The following is a 17,314-nucleotide window of genomic DNA, read 5'->3' as shown; positions in this document are numbered from 1 at the left end:
GAGGGGCGACCATGTATGTTGGGACTTAGGGGCTCTCCCATGCAGGGCAGTTTCCTGGAGAGTGAGCTGTTTCTTGCAGCTGCTGAGTTATGGTTGGGAGTAAGGCTTACCAGGAGCCAAACTGCCAGTTAGCGGGCAAGAGCACTGTCTGTGCTCTGTAACTTCCTGCACGCACATCTCCTCTTCATTTTCATTTTAGGATCTCACTTCCCACTTGGGCTGTTGACTCTCATCTGCAACGTGTACCTCTGATGGGCCTTCCCGCAGGAGCACTGCCTATGTGGCTTCAGCCATCAAAGGCTCCACCAGTCCTTGAGTGTTGGGCCAAGTGGTTAGCTTTGGGGGCAGGAGTGAACATAACAGGGCGATAGACATTTCTGTCAATCACCATTCCCTACTGCATCAGGAGGGCTGGAAGCAACTATTAACCTTGTGGGGGAGAAAGGGTAGAAGGGACTCTGGTCACTAGGGTAGATTCTGAGAGCCTTGATGCCCTGGCTATGGAAATGAGCAGTCTTGCTTGCCTTGTGTGAACACTGGAAAGACAGAGCTGAGACAGGTGCTTGGAATCCAAGGCCCATAATCCTAAGAGAGGACTGGGACAGGGCTGGTCTGTGACAGGGGCATGAGAAAGACCTAAACATTAGCATTGTGCATGTAGATCTGCTTATCCTAGAAGTATCTGCACCCGGCCTAGAAGTCAGCACCTGGACCACACACCACTAGAAAGGCATATGCACCTTGCCCGTATATGAGCCTGGTCCGTGGTGCAATTCCTACCATGGAACAGAGGTACCAGGAGCATGGAGTCAGATACCTGGAGACCACCCCAGCACCACCTTACATTTCCTGTGTGACCCTGGGCAAGACCTTTACAGATCTCCAACTTCTCTCTTCTCAGCTGCAAAGTGACCAATACTTGGGTGACCATGAGGACTAGAGTTGGCCCAAAGAGTGAAAGGGAGTGGCAGGAGCCCCTGTTACCTGCTTCTTCTTCCAGTATTGTTCCCTCTCACTCTGGCCCCTGGTCGGACATGCAGACCAGATGGGCTTCTTTTTCATCAGTTGGTATTGTGGTTTGAGTTCCTGAGTGGGACCCTGAGCCTCCAAGGTGGGACCTAGTGGGAGGTTTGTAGGTCATGGCAGTGAAGCCCTTGTGAATGGCTTGATGCTTTTCTTGTAGGAATAGGTTTGCTGCTGTGAGAGTTCTGTTGCCCACCTGTGCCTGCCTTTCTGCCATGAGGCCCCCACCAGAGCCCACCAGTTATGGCCATCACATGGTGGGCTTTGTATCCCCCAGAACCAGGCTCCGAAATAACCTCTTCTTTATAAGTTACCCAGTCTCAAGCATTCTGTACTAGCCAGACGAAGACACCTGGAATCTTCCCTTTGCACCCCCACATTGCTGGTTTGGGCTCCTGGCCTCCCTGGGAGCATCTCCTGGCCACCTTCCTGCTGTTCCCATGTCAGTCTTCTCTGGCTTTTGTTGAGAGGCCTTCAGATAGCTCGTGGACCTGAGCCAGTCCCCATGCATAGCTACAGGGTGCCTGTGTGAAGGTGGCTTCCGGTACTCACTGTTTGCATTGGTGAAAGAGCTCCCGGCCCACTCGGAACTCTGCACTTGAAACAGAAAGGTCTTTTCAAAGTATGGGCCCATTTTTCTACTACTTGTTTCTTGTGGTTTCGTATTGAGGTTTTTGGTGAATTGCATTTGACCTAGCATTTATTTTTAGAGTTCAATTAATGTCAATACTAGAGGGCACATGTAGAGGAGGGATTCGTCAGTGGAGGGGAAAATGTGCCTAATTTTATTTCTTCTGATAACATCTGTCACTGAGCAGTCACAGCCACAGCTGCACCCGCAGGTGACATGGAGCTTCCTAAGCTTTCCCCAGTGCTGCCCGCAATGGGCTGTGCAGAGGCAGGGAACAGTGGCCAGACCCAGCCCTGAAGACGGAAGTCTGTGTGAGTCTCTCTCAGGCCCATGCGTCTAGCAGGCGGCCATTCAGCTGAATGACCACCGCAGTTATTACCATGGATGATAATTGTCATTGTCTTCAGCAGCCAGGCTTTACACTACTCAGTTCCTGTGATCTCCCCAGGGTTTTGCACTCAGTCTCCCTAAGCAGCATGCGACTTCCATGACCATCTGGTCTTTTTCCCGAGGCTGCCCATGTTTTGATGGTCGGCTCCGGGTCTTGGAGAATTGTGGCAGGTGCATGTGGGACATGATTGAGGAATCTTTTCTTGGGTTGACTGAATTTGAGGGTACTGAGTTTGGGCTGGACACTCAAAGTGATGCATAAAGAGCCTCATCTTCAAAGCCCTCCCTGTACCCCCAAACCGCAACCCTGACATGCTTTGGGAAACAGAGTGAAGCATTGCCATCTGCTTAGGACTTGACTGTTCCTAACACTCTTGCTTGTCCCTTGTCCTTCTATCGCATGAATGTCTGCCGAGAGCCTGCAGCACGCTGCCATGCAGGGTGTCTGGGTCAAAGGCGGGAAGAGTCGTTCTTTCTCTGAGGGAAATCCCAGGGAGGGACACCAGCTTGCTGTGGACCCCTGCACTTCATAGATGAAGGAACTGGGGGCTTGGAGAGACTGTGTTGTTAGAGACTCTCCTGCCAGTTGGCCATGGCTGTCAACTGAGACCATGGGTTTTCTGAGTCCAGGCCCTTAAGCCTGCACTGCCCCTGTCTGATTAGCATGTAGGTCCTCTGTTCTCTGTACTGATTTCCTCTCCATCCTTCTCTCTCTCTTCCTCTCTTCTTGTCTCTGCCTTCTCCCAACCCCTCAGCTGTACTTCTTCTGATAAGAGTCTTTTCCCATCATCAGTGCCTTCGTGGGAAGGGATTTGATGCTGGGACTGTGCTTAGGGTCCTACCCATGATGGTGGTCTGCCCACTGTTCCTGGAGCAGAGCTTTGGATCTCCCCAGCATCTTGTGTGGCGACTGGCAATTCTGTCCCTCCACGGTCTTGACCATCTCCCTGCTATGAGTCAGGTGCTGCATCAAACTGTGAGAATGGATCATCTCTGTCTTTAAGGCTTTTAGATGTGCAGCATGTAGTGGTCAGGGTTCCTCACTGACTCAGAACCAACAGAGATGAGAGTTGCTCTGTATCTCTGTATCTGTATCTATAGCTGCGTGTTCCTCTCTACTGAAAGGAGATTATTTATTATAAGGTGTTGGCTCACGCAGTTATGGAGGCTGAGAAGTTCCATAATCGGTTGTCTGCAAGGGGAGTTGGTGGTGTAGCTGGAAGGCCAGAGCTGGAGAGGTAACGATGTGAGCTCCAGTTCAGATTTCAGGCTTGAGAACAGGAAGTGCCGATGGCAGGAGCAGATCCATGTCCCAGCTCAAGCGATGGAGCAGTGTGGAGTGTAGCCTTCCTCCACCTTCTTATTCTCTTCCACTTTCTATTTACCTTGCCATCTGATGTTCAGAGGCCTGGGTGCTGCCCGACACCTAGAGGAGGGCCATCTGCTTTCCGTAGTCTGCTGATTCCAATGATGATCTCAACCGGAAACATCCTCATGGACACTCCCAGAAATACCGTGGAGCCAGCTGTCTGGGCACCCTGTGGCCCACTGAAGTTGACACATGTACTACCACTCTGGGGCAGACGTGATGTATCCAGCCACTGAATTTACAAGGTTGTGTCCATCTCAGACTGAAGCCTGCAGCTGGTTTGACCTCTTTTGTCCCAAAGCCATCCTTGGAGCATTGAGCCCCAGCTGTCCCCTTTCATTCCTCAAAACCCCATCTTTAAATAAAGGATCCTGAATCGAGGCGTCGTGAGAGCCACTTTTGTCCTGTTCTGTCTGTGTCCAGACTTTGTGTTTACCATTGCCAAGCTCACGTGATTATTGCTGAACACTGAACCAGGTTCCTGAGACTTGGGACAGCTCTTAACTCCTGGTCTTGCTCTTTGTGACCCATCGGACTTCCTCCCTCTTAAGAAGCACCCCCATCCCATTTTATAGGAATTAATCCATTCATTTGTTTATTTCTTCAGTTGTTTGTACATTTTATCAGTCAACCAATCAGCGAGTTTGCTTCTTGGAGTATAATGGGCACTAGGATTTTTTTAAAAAAAGATTTATTTATTTGAAAGGCAGAGTTACACAGAGATAGATATTGAGATCTTCCATCAATCAGTTCATTCTCCAAATGAGCATAAGAGCCAGGGCTGGGCCAGGCTGAAGCCAAGAGCCAGGTGCCTCATCCAGGTCTCCCAAGTGGTTGTCTGCAAGGGGAGTTGGTGGTGTAGCTGGAAGGCCAGAGTACTTGGGCCATCTTCTGCTGCTTTCCCAGGATATCTGGAGGGAGCTGGATCACAAGTGGAGCAGTCCAGACTGGAACTGGCACCCATATGGGATGCTGGTTTTGCAGGTGGCAGCTTTACCCACTATGCCACAATGCTGGCCTTGGCATTAGGAGTTCTAACAGATACTATTAGGCACCTCTAAGCAGATACTATCCTGTAGTGTAGGATAGTATCAGTGGTGGGGGCGGGGAGATTGCTAGTTGTGATCATGATGAAGATACTACTGGTAGTGCTAATAAGAATTGTGATCGCTCAAATGTAGTCTTCACATAGGTCTGAGCGCTTTGTATGATTGTCTGACTTATTCTTCACAGCCTGTGAGCAGATGAAGGAATCTTCCTGTGGAATGTACAGAGCACACACAGGTGCTCTAGGCTTTTGCATGATTTCAGGTTCCCTTCTTTTTCCTGACCTGAGGCTAATGTTTAGGAGCGCTCAGGACCGAGCAGACCATTTGCGAAATCAACGTAAGTGCGACTCATCAGGTGACTCCATGTCTCCGGGCCTCTTCTCACTGTTGTCTGAGAGCGGACTCCACGGGCACTCCTTTCCTCCCAGTGCTCACCTTTCCCATTTCTGCCCCTCCCGGGATCCTGGCAGACTTCACAGGCCAGCAGATTTTACTTTTGGCCGCACTCAGGGCCCAGGCCTCTCGTTCCCTCACTCCTTCCGGAGTGCAGCCGGCCTTCTAGAAGCCTTGCACCCCAGAGGCCTGGAGCCCTTGTTATTTCTCTCCTGGGAATCACATTCTGCTGTTGGTGCTCGCTGCGTGCTTTCTAGCTTTGACGCCTCCCAGAGCTGGCTGTAGTGGCTGCGTGTCTGTTGTGGGAGGCAGAGTGTCTTAGCTCATCGTTCTGGAGACTGGGAAGTGTAGGAGCACAGTGCCAACATCTTTTTGGCATTGAGGGCCTTCCTGCTGGGTCATGACTTGGTGAGACAGCAAGTATGTCAGAGTGAGCTGATTTTTTTTTTCATTGTAAGATTTTTTTTTTAAGAGGTAGAGTTACAGACAGAGAGATGGAGAGACAGAGTGAAAGGTCTTCCATGAGCTGGTTCACTCCCCAAATGGCTGCAATGGCCAGAGCTGTGCCGATCCAAAGCCAGGATCCAGGAGCTTCTTCCAGGTCTCCCATGTGGGTGCAGGAGCCCAAACACTTGTGGCATCTTGTACTGACTTCCCAGGCCATAGCAGAGAGCTGGGATTTGAACCAGTGCCCATATGGGATGCCGGTGCTGCATGTAGAGGCTTAACCCACTATGCCGCAGTGCCAGCCCTGGGAGCTGCTTTTATAGCAAAGCCATCGCTATGATAACCCGTTCACCCATTAGTCCATGGATAGATTAATCTGTTCATGAAGACACAGCCCTCATGATCTCATCACTTCCCAAAGGTCTTACCCTTTAAATATCATCAGGTTAAATAACTTTGGGATTTAAGTTTTCAAAATATGAAAATTGGGGGACACATCCATACTGCATCACAGGGCATCCTGCATCCAGAGGAATTTTCTCCAAAGATGAAACCATAGCACAGGGAATTGGGGGCAGGCATTGTGACAGTAGTTTAAGTTGCCACTTGGAACTCCTATATCCCTTTCCAGAGTGTCCCAGCTACTCCATTTTTTTTTTTTTGTTTAAGATTTATTTATTCAAAAGGCAGAGTTACAGAGAGGCAGAGGCAGAGAGAGAGAGGTCTTCCATCTGCTGGTTCACTCCCCAGTTGGCCACAACAGCCAGAGCTGCGCTGATCCAAAGCCAGAAGCCAGGAGCTTCTTCCAGGTCTCCCACATGGGTGCAGAGGCCAAAGCACTTGGGCCATCTTCTGCTGCTTTCCCAGGCCATAGAAGAGAGCTGGATCGAAAGTGGAGATGCTAGCACTGCAGGCAGTAGCTTTACCCACCATGCCATGGTGCTGGCCCCTACTCCACTTCTGATCTAACTTCCTGCTAATGCATCCTAGGAGATGGCAGATGATAGCTCAAGTGCTTAGGTTCCTGCCACCCATGTGAGAGACTTGAATGAAGCTCTTGGCTCCTGGCTTTGGCTTGGCTCAGCCCTGGCTGCTGTGGGCGTTTGGGTAGTGAATCAGCAAATGGAAGAGTCTCTCTCTCTCTCTCTCTCGCTCTCGCTCTCGCCCTCACTCTCTGTCTCTCTCTGTGTTTCTCTCCCTCCCTCACTTTCTTTCTTTCTCTGTTTCTCTGCTGCTGTGATGAAAAGAAGTAAACTTTCTAAATAGAGCTCTATCGCATCTATATTATCTTTCTTTCTTTTTTCTTTTTCTTTTTGATGGGCAGAGTTAGTGAGAGAGAGAGAAACAGAGAAAAAGGTCCTCCTTTTTCCATTGGTTCACCCCCCAAATGGCTGCTATGGCTGGCGCACTGTGCTGATCCGAAACCATGAGCCAGGTGCTTCTCCTGGTCCCCTATGCAGGTGCAGGGCCCAAGCACTTGGGCCATCCTCCACTGCCCTCCTGGGCCACAGCAGAGAGCTGGACTGGAAGAGAAGCAGCTGGGACAGAATCCGGTGCCCTAACTGGGACCAGAACCCGGGGTGCTGGCACCGCAGGCAGAGGATTAGCCAAGTGAGCCGTGGCGCTGGCCTATATGATCTTTCTAATTAAAAAAAGAATTAGGAATTGGTTTGCACAGGTGTTGTATGGTGGTGTTCAGCATTGCTGACTTAGACATTTTTCTGCTGTGTCGGAGCTTGCGCATATTGGCTTCAAGCCCATGGGAAAGCAGATGAGAGGCCTGGAAAGTGTTGGGTTAAGGAACTGTTTCATAAGAATAAATCAGGAAAAGAAAAGCCAACCTAAGGTTCCTCCTCCCTGAGCCTCATCTTTTTCTTAACTATTAGCCCCTGCTGTTGCTGAATGGGGAACCAGGAAAGTGACTGTTTGGGAGGCAACAGGGTCAGCAGTGTCCATGGAGTGAGAAGGGCCCTTAGCCTGGTCTCTGCCCTGCTACAGGAGGAAGCCTGGTTCCCTGCCTTGCAGAGGGCTGTCTTCAGGCCCAGGTGACGTGATTCTGATGCTCCCATGGCCCTGAAGATTTTCACCAATGGGTGCTATGCTGAAGCGTGCATTGGCCTTTGGCTTTTGGTCCTCGGACCTGATTTCCCCTGTCTGTGCTGTTGCAGATGGCTGCCACAGTCCCTCGCTGCTTCAGAACTTCACAGTTGTGCCAGTTCATTCTTCAGGCTCATGACCCTATTGAGGGTGGAGGGGGCGTCTCAGGTGTTCCCTCCCAAGTGTCTCCTTTCTGTTCCTTCAACCTCTCCGCCTCCATTTTAGGTGCACATCCACTATACACTTTTGAAAAATGAACTTTATTTTTAGAAGAATTTTAAATTTACTAAAGAACTGTGAAGATCACTCAAAAGTTCCCTTATGTCCTGCACCTGGTTCCCTGCCCGGAGCAGGTGGAATCCGTGTGGTGCATTTGCTGCACTGAATGTACCAGGTTGGACACATTGCTGTTAACTAAAGCTCAGCCTTTTATTTTATTAGCTTTTACCTAATGCCCTTTCTCTACCTGGCGCCTAAGTGAGATTCTACATGACACATATATTTTTTAAAAGATTTATTTATTTATTTGAGGGTCAGAGTTACACAGAGAGAGAAGGAGAGGCAGAAAGAGAGAGAGAGGTCTTCCATCCACTGATTTACTTCCCAATTGGCCACAAGGGCCAGAGCTGTGCCAATCTGAAGCCAGGAGCCAGGAGCTTCTTCTGGGTCTCCCACGTGGGTGCAGGGGCCCAAGTCCTTAAGCCATCTTCTACTGCTTTCCCAGGCCATAGCCGATATCAGAAGTGGAGCAGCCATTATGTAGAAAGAATTAATGAGGCAAAAGATAAGATGCAAATTCTATGCAGTACTAAAGAAAATACAGCCTGCCATTGTGGTCCTTGTAAATAACTATAAATACTTTGGTTAATAATTATTTGTTACAAGAATAAATTATAATTTTGCTGTTAATGTATTTAAGGTTTTTATAGTTGTGCTTCATTTGTGTTTTTGATATTCACTGTATTGTTTGAATAAGAAATGTTACAGTTTTTAAATGTTGAAATCATGTGTTAATTTTTGTACTTGAATTCAAATTCTGACATTAAATATGTGTAAAAAAAAAAAAAAAAAAAAAAAGAAGTGGAGCAGCCGGGACTTGAACCGGTGCCCATATGGGATGCTGGCACAGCAGGCAGCGGCTTTACCCGCTATGCCACAGCACCAGCCCCCATGATACATATTTTTGTTTATCTTTTTATTTATCTATTTATTTGAAAAGCAGAGTAATAGGGAGAGACAGAGAGGGAGAGGGAGAGGAAGAGGGAGAGGAAGAGGGAGCACGCATGCGCGAGAGAAGGAGAGAGCTTCCATCTTGCTGGTCCATTCCCCAAATGCCTGCAATGGCCAGGGCTGGGCTAGGCTGAAGCCAGGAGCCTAGAACTCCTTCTGGGTCTATGTGGGTGGCAAGAACCCAGCTTGTTGGGCTATCTAGGCACTTTAGCTGGAAGCTAGATCAGAAGCCCAGTAGCCAGGAATCAAACTGACATTCAGATATGGTTGTGGGCGCTGTCACCACACCCTCCCTTCCACGTGACATTTCGTCATCCTGTCTCCTTAGGCTCCTGTGGGTTGTGACAGCTTCTCGGGCATCTTGGTTTTGAAGACCTTGGCAGTGGTGAGTCCTGGACAGGTATTTGTAGAATGTCCCTTGAGTAGGACTTGTCTGACATTTTTCTCTTGACAGCCTGGGGTTCTGTGTGAGGTTGAGGGGGAAGATCACAGAGTAAAATGCCATTTACACCACGTCCTGCTGAAGCTCTGCTCTGCCAGAGTAACTTCGGACAGACAACCTCACCTCAGGTCGGCTGGCTCAGGTGGTGTCTGCCATGTTGCTCCCCTGCAGAGACACTCTGTGTGGACCTGGTTTCTGTGCCGTACTCTTAGGAAGGGTGTCACCGTGCACGGCCCACACTTGAGGAACAGACTTTCACCCTTCTTAGTGGGTAAAGCATCGACTTCAGTCACGTGGGACCGCTTCTGCAGGAGTCTCCTCCATGCACTTATGTAGCTCTGTGTGAGCTTGTGACTGTTTATTGTATCATGTATAATGCACTTAGGTTATAATGCAATATGAGTCTATTTTGTTGCTCCGGGTTCTCCAGCTTTGGCTGTTTGGCTCTTTCAGCTGCTGCCTGTATTCTCTTGGCATACCTCCTTGCTGTAGGATTGATTATATGTCCGTACTTTCTGGTGCTGCTATAAGACACTCCAGGAGGGTTATTTTGTGAATTTCCTGCCCAGACCTGGAATCAGCCATCTCTCCCAGGAGCCATGGTTCATGTTATTGGAGACATTGGAACTGAGACAAGTGCACTAGATGTGCTTGTCACCACTGGGATGTGCTCTCTTAAAGATGCTCTCTGATGACAGCTGTGAAATCTGCATGTGCATTTAACCCTGCTACATACACGTATGCATCGGCATCTCCTAGGTATCCTGTGTGTCTTGAGTTCACACTGACGGCCCCAGCTCTAATCTGTCGCCACGTCCCACACACTTTCTAGCAGACTTGTTTGGCCCACACTGGTTAGCATGGGAAGGAAATAAACGGAGAGGTCAGAAAGAGAGCAGTGGGCTGGGAACCCTGCACTTTTCCCTGTGGCAGCGTGGCCTCCCTGAGCGGAAGTCAAGATGAGTCAGGCACATTGAGCCAGGGACTCCGGAATGTGCTCTGCCTGGAACATTCCCAAGTCAGAACCCCATGTTGGCTCCCGGGCCTCTGCAAGTGTCCCTGTTTGGATCTGCATGTCCTTGCCACTCTCTTGGTCTTCCTGACCTGCCTGCCTACCCCAGCCTTTCCTGCTGCTCCCCCCCCCACTGTGTCCTCCCGCCCCCTACCCTCTGTCACCGCCCAGACCTGTTCTGCCTTCTGCTCCCAGAGCCCGTGGGCTTCCTCCATCAGAAATACCTCAGGCACAGCAAATGGGAATGGCAGAGTTTACATGTGAGGCACAATCCCCACCTGGCTTCCTGTTTAGCCAGGGGTCTCTAACTCAGTCCTCTACAGGGAGAGGCAGGCAGCAGAGCAGAGGTGGGGGTGGGGTGGACCAGAAGCATAGTGCTGGGTGGGGAGCTAGGATGCTGGCCTGGCCGCAGGCTCCAGATCTGCCCCTGGTGAGCAGGTCTTAGCTGTTTTGCCTGTCACCTGTACCTGCCCAGTATACAGGGGTTGTGACCCCTGGTTCTGGCCCTGACAGACTGGGGGCCCTGTGTGCTTGGTTGACCAGCAGGAGATCGGAAGCCAGGAAGGTGGAGGGTCTGGCTCTCCTCTGCCTCCCTTCCTGACAATGTCATTGTAGCAACACTGCCATACCCTACATACCACGCTGAATCAGTGGCCACAGTGGCCTCTGGTCCAGGGTGCTGTTTTGTCCACACTCCTGGAAACAGCTCTGTTTGCTGCTCTCAGTGATGACAGCCCCAGCGGGGCTCCGCAGGGCCCCTAGCTTTCTCCTGCCTGACAGTCCCACCTCCTTCCCATCCTACAGACGATTTTCGCTGTATGCAGTAGCTGCTGCTCTGAAACCCCAGTGTCCCCACTGGTGTTCTCTGTTTTCAATAAGTGGCTCCTTCTTCATCTGAAATTCTGCCTGACAAAACAACCGGTCTTTTCCCCCGTCCCTCATGGAACCCCCATGGGTGGGCAAGTTGTATTTCTGTATTTCCTAAGCTGGCCTCCTTCATTCATTGAGCTCAAGGCAAGATTCCAGGCTTCTCACTTGGAGGCCCAGGGCTGGGCCACCCCCACCACCCACCTGCAGCCCAATGCCAGGAAACCCTGCCTGCCGGCTCCAGCCTGTCTCACAGTTACCCACAGCCTTGCAGGCTCCCAGGGGGCTCCAAGCAACCCCCCGTCTCCACAGCCTGCTGCACTGGGAGGCAATGCATTGGGTTTTGCCCAGTGATCAACAGTCCCCAGGGTGAGCAGGGCTCCTTGGTGTCTGTAGGGGTGTGGGACCATGCCGGGTGGAAACAGCTTTGTCAAAATAGACCAGGGGTAGTGCTGACAAGGGGAAGTGGTGCTGGCCCGGCGAGAAAATGTGGGCCCGGTGCTTCTTGGGGGGTTTCCTCTGCGTGGGGCCCCCAGCAGGCTGACTTTGACACGCTTCCTGTGACCTTCAGATTACCATGGCCTCCTTCAGGTCCTAGAGGCTCCTGCCACCTGCTCACCTGCCAGTCATCAAGTGAAGAAGGGTTTCTCTATGGAGCAAGACCAATTCTCCTCCGGTGACTTGGGCTTTGCGCCCGTCCTAGAGTATTCACGTGGGTGTAGACAGAACTGGGGGCTGGGTGGTGTGTAAACAACAGTGGTGCAGAGTTCCATGGGTTGCAAAGCCCAGGACGGGGCTCTGGCAGATTCAGTGTCTGGTTCAGAGACGGCGCCTTTACACCACGTCCTGCTGTGGTAGCAGGGGGTGGGGAGCTCTCCGGGCTCTCCTCTGTTAATAAGGCCACTAATCTCATTCACCAGGGCTCCACTCATCACCTTGTCAGCTCCCCACCTCCAAGTTCTATTCCTTTGGGGGTTGAGACTTCTTTGCATGGATCTGGTGGGACACAACCATCCAGACCGTGGCAGCCTCCGCCAGGGATCCCTCCCCTGAGCTCGCCTTGCTGACCCTTTGTAGCCGCAAGCGTTTGGCTGCTCTAATGCTGAAACTGTGTTTCTCAGGGTGAAATTTGATGGACTATAAATCATGATGTTGGTCAGAAACTCTCGTTGGTCATGGTCAGTATGATGATTAACTTTAAATAGGACTGACTTTGTACAAGTGTCATCATTTTTTCTCACCTGGCTTCACATTTCATTCTTTTTCTCTTCTTTTAAAAAATACTGCCGGCGCCATGGCTTAACAGACTAATCCTCCGCCTTGCGGCGCCGGCACACCGGGTTCTAGTCCCAGTCAGGGCGCCGGATTCTATCCTGGTTGCCCCTCTTCCAGGCCAGTTCTCTGCTATGGCCCGGGAAGGCAGTGGAGGATGGCCCAAGTCCTTGGGCCCTGCACCCGCATGGGAGACCAGGAGAAGCACCTGGCTCCTGGCTTCGGATCAGCACGGTGCAGCGGCTGCGGCGGCCATTGGAGGGTGAACCAATGGCAAAAGGAAGACCTTTGTCTCTCTCTCTCACTATCCACTCTGCCTGTCAAAAAAAAAAAAAAAAAAAAAAAAAAAAAAAAAAAAAACACCTTAAATTTGCAGGGCAGAGAGAGATAGGTATACAAACAGATCTTTCTTCTGCTGGTTCGCTCCCCAAATGTCCACATCAGCCAGGACTGGGGTAGGCTGCAGCCAGGAGCCAGGAATCCAGTCTGTCTCCCATGTGAGTAGCAGGGACCTAAGTACTTAAGCATCATCTGTTGCCTCCCAGGGTATGCACGAACAGGAAGCTGGAATTGGAAGTGGAGCTGTGATGTAGACCCAGAAGCTCCTATATGGGGATATGGATTTCCCAATCAGAGTCTTAACCACTGCCGCAAATGTCTGTCCACATTACTCTTTCTTATTCAGTGGAGTACACAGATCTATTGGGTGGTGTGTTAAATTCTCAGGGTTGGGGCTGGCGCTGTGGCGCAGTGGGTTAAGCTGCCGTTTGCAGTGTCGGCATCCTGTATGGGCACCATTTAAGTCCTGGCTGCACCTCTTCCTATCCAGCTCCCTGTTAATGTGCCTAGAAAAGCAGTGGAAGATGACCCAAGTGCTTGGGCCCTTGCACCCATGTAGGAGACCCAGAAGAAGCTCCTGGCTCCTGACTTTGGCTCCAGCCATTTTACCCATTTGGGGAGTGAACCACTGGATAGAAGACTGACTTTCTCTCTCTCTCTCTCTCTCTCTGTAATTCTGACTAATACATAAATAACTGTTTTTAAAAAAACTCTCAGGGCTGATGTGTCAAGGAGCCCCAAGTTGACACTGATTGAAACCATAGCAGTGGATTCTCTCCTGACTGTGGAGGCTGCAAGTCTGAAATCCAGGCATCCTCAGGAGAGCCTTCTCCTAGAAGACCCTAGAGAAGAGCTGCCCATTTCTCCCCTTGCTTCTGCTGGTGCCAACCATCCTCAGCATTGCTCAGCTTACAGTTGCATCTCCCATCTCTACCCTACCCTTACATGGCCTTCCTTCCTGTGTGTCTCTGTCCAGATTTCCCTCCTCTTACCCACTGTCATCTCGTCTTACCTTGATCAGAACTGCAAGACCCTACTTCCAAATAAAGTCTCATTTACAGGCACTAGGGGTTGGGACCCTGACATACCTTTTTGTGAGATGCAGTTCAGACCCACAACAGGGTTTTGGGAAGAAAATGTTTCATCTCTTAATTTCCTTATGTTTCTTTTTAACAGAATATCTTCATTGTTGTGGGTTTTTTCCTTTAAAATTATTTATTTATTTATTTGAGAGGCAGAGTTGCAGAGAGTGGGAGAGACAGAGAGAAAGGTCTTCCATCCTCTGATTCATTCCCCAAAGGGTCTCAATAGCCGGAGCTGGGCCAATTCAAGGCCAGGAGCCAGGAGTGGGTGCAGAAGCCCAGTTGGGTGCAAGGGCCCAAGCACTTGGGCCATCTACTGGTTTCCTAGGCCACAACAGAGAGCTGGATCAGAAAAGGAGCAGCCAGGACTCAAACTGATGCCCATATAGGATGCTGGCACTGCAGGTGGAGGCGGAGGCTTAGCCCACTACACCACAGCGCCGGCCCCATTGTTGTAGGTTTTATAGTAATAATGTAGGTGTCCATGTGTCAACTGGAGGCAAGTACTTACACAGATTGGGTGGACTGTGCATACACACGAGGGATGAGGACAGAGCCAGAAAACATTCAGAACAGTAGTTTGATTGATGGAAGGGTCTTGTCTTACTCCATCAGGGCTATCAGAACAAAATACCATGAAGGGGGACTTCAGCAACAGATATTTATGTCCCCACAGTTCCCAAGGCTGGCACATCCAAGATCAAGGTCCTGGCTGGTTCCGTTTCTGGTGAGGGCTCTCTTCTTGCCTTGCAGGGGTCTGCCTTTTCCTGCTGTGTCCTCACATGGTGGTGGACAAGACTGCTGGGGGTGGGAGTGGAGTTTTCTAGTGTTTCTTCTTATAAAGAAACATATTCTGGGGCCAGTGCTGTGGCGCAGCAGGTTAAAGCCCTGGCCTGCAGCGCTCGCATTCCATATGGGCACTGGTTTGAGTCCTGGCTGCTCCACTTCCGATCCAGCTCTCTGCTATGGCCTGAAAAAGCAGGAGAAGATGACTCAAGTCCTAGGGCCCCTCCACCCATGTGGGAGACCCAGAGGAAGCTACAAGCTCCTGGCTTTAGATCAGCTCAGCTCTGGCCATTGCAGCCATTTGGGGAATGAACCAGCGGATGGAAAATCTCTGGCTCTACCTCTCTCTTTAACTCTTTCTTTCAAATAAATAATATAAATTTTAAAAAAAAAAGAAAGAAAAAAAGAAAACCAAAACGTATTCTACCGGATCTGGGCTCTAGCTTCATGAGCTCGTGTAACCTTATTAACCTCCGTCAGTACAGTCATTTAAGGGGCTGGGATTTCAAATGAATTTGTGTCCACAGCAGGTCCTGTCTTCTGGCTTTTGTGATGCAGTTAGATTCCCTGGGCTCTTGCAAATTACAGACCAGATGTAAAGGTCACTGTGGCCCATAGATCGTGACGTTAGTTCCGGGAACACTTGGGTTTTGTCCTTACTCGTTGTTAGTCAGTGGCTGGATGATTTGGGCAAGTTAGTTACCCTCTCTGAGCCTCGCTTTCTGTATCTGTGACCTGGAGATAATGCGCGCCTGGGGGACTGTTCGAGAAAGTACGAGTGGTCACGAGTGGACACTCTGCAGATGCTCAGGAGCTGTCAGCTGTTCTCCTATCACTCCTGCTTCTCATTCCTCCCTACAGTGTGGGTGTGGTTCTTCTTGTCTCTGCCCATGCAGGTGGGAATACATTGAGGGAGCAGAGACACTCAGTCCTGGGTCACTGTAGACAGCGTTACCCCGAGGCCTTTTTTACCCTGTCTGTCTTTCACAGCTCTTGTGTTTATCCTTAAACCATGTGTCTCGCCTGTGGTCACCTTCACTAACATAACTGGGTATGGGGCTGTCATTCTATTTTGTGCATGTGTGTTGGCTTGCCCCAGATGGGTGTGTACAGCCGGTCTGTGTGATCCAGGCAGCTGTCGTAGGTGATGAAGGCCATGGACATACTGTGTTTATTGGGAGGGCTTTGGCCCAGTGCCAGTGCTTCTGAACCTCTGTCTTCATTCATCTCAAAAGTGAGATGAGCAAGCTCTCCTCCTTTCCCTCACCATCCTCTCTGCCCCGTTTGCTGACCATACAGGGTGTAATCAACCTTGAGCAAGGACTGTGTAAGCGTAGGTCAAAGTCTCTGAGGAACGAGGGCCTAGAAGTCACATGAGCCCAGTGGGGATTTTAAGCCCACTCCTTGAGCAAAATCTCAGGTTTCCCTTTTGCAAAATGGAACTAGCAGTGGTCTCTTCTTCATCAGGTGGCTGCGGAGATGAAATGAGATACTGAGTGAGTGCCCTTAGTGCAGGAGTGGTCCTGATAAGAGGGAGAGGCCTTAGCCAGGTTAACTCTGTTGTAGCCTCCCAAAGAGCACTTGCTCTGTAGCTGTGCAACCTTGCCCAAGTTACTTGCCCTCTCGGAGTTTCCGTGCTTTGTTACCTGTAACACTAATAATGCCTTTCTCAATGAAATACACATACAATGACGTGAAACTGGTTGTAAAGTGGAATACAATGATTGGTAATTACTACTAATAAATTTTATTGGGAAACCTCACTACTACATTGTTTTGGGCTTTTAGAGAGCCATATTCGAGGGCTAGACATGAGGTCAGTGGGTGCTTGGTGTAGGTTCAATCTCTAGAGATATTCCCAAATAGTAAACCTCACCAAAAGCATCCTATAGATAAATTAGAGTCTTATCAGTTTGTTCCAGTATCTTTGTACAAGTTCCTGCTGTTGCCCACTGCTCACCCTGGAGTTCTGATTTTACTCAACCCCAGAGAGCCCCACCGTGTCCAGATGTGTCCAGAGCTCTCAGGTCACCTGGCTTCTGCTTCACCCCGTGCACCTGCTTTAGGCATTGTGGCAGGTTGTAGCATTGAGTGTTGTCAAGGAAAGTGAGTTCATTTATATACTGCAAGTGGGGGTGAGTGGTGACTAATAGGACATACCTCTTTGAGGGAAGGTTTGATGGGACCACTCAAGGGTAGAATGTGTGCAACCTTAGCCCAGGCATCCCACTTCTAGGAGTCAGTTCTCCAAAAGAGATGAGGGAAGTTTGCAAAGAAATTCATTCTGCAGCATTGAGAAAAGGGCAGAACATGAAGGACAGCCTGACTGGTCAACACCGTGACGTTCAGCCAGTCACAGCCAAGAGCGGGGTGTGTGTCCTCCCTGGCACAGCAGATCAGGAGGCGCGTGGCAGTGGCTGTCCATCACGGATGAAGTCTGCTTCCTTCACTTGCTGAAAGTGGTGAAGTTTCTAATTTTCTCTTTATCTGAGATTTCTCTTTCTCAAGAGATACTTTGTTGCTGTATAAATATCTTGTTTTTCACCATACTTACACTGCACTAATTTTAACGCCCATTGAGAATTCTTGCCTGAAACAGTTACTACTGCGGTGTTTGTCAGTGATTTTCTATTTGCATCATCACTTCTAAATGTATCAATGAGACTTGTACAGAGAAGAGCTTCCTTTTCTTTTCGGTTTAAAAAAATCAATGACTTGTATCACTGTGTCTTCTGTACCACATCGGTTGTTTTATTGCGCCAGTGTTCTGCGATTTGGCCCTGCAAGTTAGCTTCATGTCCTTTTCACCTTTACTCTTTTTTTTTTTTTTTAAGCTCTGTCTTCCTTTTTTACATCACAAGATGTTCCAGGTTCATTGAGTATTT

The 17,314-nt window shown here is 49.8% G+C and overlaps 1 long non-coding RNA gene across 23 annotated transcripts in view; it reads left to right on the top strand.

Annotated features, from left to right (window-relative positions):
- LOC133757518 (uncharacterized) overlaps nt 1-17,314 on the top strand; it is a 261,209-nt gene that overhangs the window by 160,098 nt on the left and 83,797 nt on the right. The window contains exon 4 of one of the 23 annotated variants that reach the window (XR_009865669.1): nt 8,958-9,014. The exons of the other annotated variants lie outside the window; for them this stretch is intronic. This is a non-coding gene — a long non-coding RNA (uncharacterized LOC133757518). The remainder of the gene's footprint in view (nt 1-8,957; nt 9,015-17,314) is intronic. 23 annotated transcript variants of the gene reach the window in all.

Source organism: Lepus europaeus, chromosome 4 (genome assembly GCF_033115175.1).
Source record: "Lepus europaeus isolate LE1 chromosome 4, mLepTim1.pri, whole genome shotgun sequence".
In the NCBI taxonomy this organism is placed as follows: domain Eukaryota; kingdom Metazoa; phylum Chordata; class Mammalia; order Lagomorpha; family Leporidae; genus Lepus; species Lepus europaeus.
The sequence above is the reverse complement of the archived record's forward strand: the minus strand, read 5'-3'. Positions and strand labels throughout refer to the sequence as shown.